At 39.0% G+C, this 2879-nt stretch overlaps 1 long non-coding RNA gene across 2 annotated transcripts; it reads left to right on the forward strand.

Annotated features, from left to right (window-relative positions):
* Positions 1-1411: 1411 nt before the first annotated feature.
* Positions 1412-2457, forward strand: LOC131446515 (uncharacterized). Of its 2 annotated transcripts, none has more exons than XR_009233934.1 (2): positions 1412-1548; positions 2233-2457. It is a non-coding gene; the product is annotated as an uncharacterized LOC131446515 (long non-coding RNA). The 2 variants fall into 2 exon arrangements; XR_009233933.1 differs by lacking the exon at positions 1412-1548 and adding an exon at positions 1555-1664.
* Positions 2458-2879: the final 422 nt, after the last annotated feature.

Consider the following 2879-nt stretch of genomic DNA (forward strand, 5'->3'; position numbering starts at 1 on the left):
GAGAGGGAGAGGGACAGAGGAAAGAGCATCCATTGGCAAGGAAGGCAGCAGACACTTCTCCACTTGACTACCGTTGCCAGGTTACCAAAAACATTTTTATAAAGCAAGTTATTTTAAGACTAGCTACAAGCAACATATCTAATGTTACAGAAAGGGCGGACATGGGAAACTGGTCAAATGTGGCAATTCTACCGGACGCTCCAGAGATTTGATGAATGATTTAAGTTTGCATCTTCAGAGGAAATCGGTTTGATGTTTCAAAATAAAACATGTGCATTACAAATGAGAATAGGTGTTATGTAACTTTGTTAAATGACATCATTGCAAATCCAAAGCACATGTATTATTAAAGCTGTTTTAATAATACATTTCTATTTTCCATTGGAGTAGAGCTGAAGTGAAATTGTGATTGGATTGTTCTCGTTTTCATTTGAATAAATGAAATGAATGACCAAAACATGGGGACATTCAAATAATTAGTTAATTAGTTTGTTATTATTATTATAATTATTATTATTAGCACTGGTAAATAACTTGATGCAGCCAAGTAATTGGTGTTTGCTCACTAAAACATTGCAGGACATTTTACGACTTAAAACACAGCCTATGCTTTTAAAAGAAGACAATAAATAAGAAAATAAACTTGGAATATGCTTAAAAATAAGCATATTCCACTAAATGTTCCTCCTTTAAACTAAACTAAACTCTATTTGATGTCTTCTATTGAGAGTTGTTAATAAGAGATCTCAATCTTTTCATATTATTATCGTCAATTCATGATTCTTTACATGTGTATTTTGTATTTGATTTGTGCAATTAAAGAAATGAAACAAGGTTCTGACCACATGACCCAAACCGTCCAATCATAAAGCTAAAAGAACCTAGCGTGGGTCGTGCTACTACTCTGACAGGTACAATGACGAACACTATGAGTACAGGTGAGCAACATTTCACTAATATCTGACTTGATGTAAAACTACTGGAAACTGCCGGCATATTTAATCTCTGTACGTTAAACTCGACGCATATATTTCCCATAGAAGTGTTTCGTCTCTGTTCTTTGAGTTTTTACTTTAGTAAAGATGAAAATATGCCTGAAAGTTACACAAATAAACTGTAAAACTCACTTTTGTGTCGCTCTATTTTCATGCTGGAGTGTGGTATGAATTGACTAATTGTTGCCCCTTGTGGCTATCGGAGGAAAAACACCGCTGAGTGTTTTCTGACCTGATCCGGCCTCGGGGGGGCAGTAATGAGCCCAAAACAGTGAGGTGAAGAAAACACTTTTTTCTCCACACTTTTTTGAAACTACATTTTGGCTTCACGAAAGAAAAGAATGAAAGTGTAGCAGCATGAGCGTTTTATTTTATTCCCCCCCCTCGCTATTTTTGTTTACATTAGTTGCTATGGTTTCCGTTCTTCACCAGAGCTAATGAATCGTTGAGGTGAGCCGGTACAAAAGCCGCAGTCCGCCCTCCGGTTCTTCCTCTTTGCTCTATGCGTCGTCACCTGTGTCACTTCCGGGTCGGAGGTCGCGTCCCCTAACAGGTATGTCCGCACGCTGCTTCACCTCCCTGGTCGTTTCGTTTGGTCATTATTCTCAAAGCATTTGCGTTGTGTCGTAGGGTAACTGGTTGTGTGCTGCTGTGGTTGTTTTGGCGGTGGTAAGTGTCATCTCTCTGCGCTATGGTTGGTGCTAGTAGGTGGATAATGATAGTGTGGTCACAGATAAAATGCTGGTGGCTGCCTGGAGCCCTTTCCCTTTAGTGTCTGTAGCTGCTAAAAAGCTATGTTGTAAAATGCAACTACATTCGTTTTAGTGTACTTAGCAGATGCTAATGTTTTTTTCTTGATTTGGTGTTACTGTAACCATCTCATTGGGCCGCCGCTGCTGTTTTGTTTTGACTGCGTTTGCTGTCTGCACGTCCTGTACAAGACTATTTGTTCGGCCCCTTTATGCTGAGTGAAGGTGTGACTGATTTCATTTTGGGTAATGTGTCTGGGTTGAACCTGGATTTTGTTTATGTAATTCCAGTTTAATCCAGGGATTTGTTTTGTAAATTATGTAATTGAGTTGTATCTCTTTGTTATATTGGGCAGTTATTAGTTGAGATATTGATTAAGCCTGTGACCTGCCCATTTTTATAGATGCGTTTTATAGACAAGTTTTCTTTCTCCTTTTTTTTTTTTGAGTGGGTGCAACCCCCTTAATTTGTTCTCCTCCCGTTTCAGTTGCTGTAGGCCGGTGGTGCTGGTGACCTGGTGTTGGCATCCTCCTGTCTTGCTGTGTCCCTGGGAGTGGGTTTTCTTCACTGATGGTGTCTGCCACATGTGCCCGGTGATTTTTCTTTGGATTGTTCCCCTGCACTAGCTTTCGTCCACTTTGGCCTCAGCCCTGATTTAGGTTTTTCCAATTTTTGAATGAATATTTAATAAAAGGTGTATTTTAACTTGGAACCATGTCTCATGCCCTCTGAGTAACCACAAACCCGTGTGCCTTGTGTCTGAGTAATTCCCAAGGTGGTGTTGTTGAGCTTTCCTTTTTTTTTTTGGTCATTCATTCCCTATCTTCTCACCACAAAAGGATTATGTTTAAAATGTCTGAGAAGTATATTTTATTACGACGCATCAGTATTACTTCTGCAAATAAACAATCCAATCCAAATACAGCTGCAAAACTATCTTTAAATATAAATGGTCAACAGGTTTCTGTCACTGTCAACAGGCTCTGAACTGACTTATTTCGGTTATTGTGTTTAAAGGATCGGTTATCGCACAGAAAAAATGAACTCCAGTACAATCCAAAATCCTGGACATTGCATGCACAGACTGAAAAATTAAAGAAATCTGCAAAAGCATTTTAGCGGAGTCATGTTTGC

Source organism: Solea solea, chromosome 19 (assembly GCF_958295425.1).
Source record: "Solea solea chromosome 19, fSolSol10.1, whole genome shotgun sequence".
Classification (NCBI taxonomy): Eukaryota; Metazoa; Chordata; class Actinopteri; order Pleuronectiformes; family Soleidae; genus Solea; species Solea solea.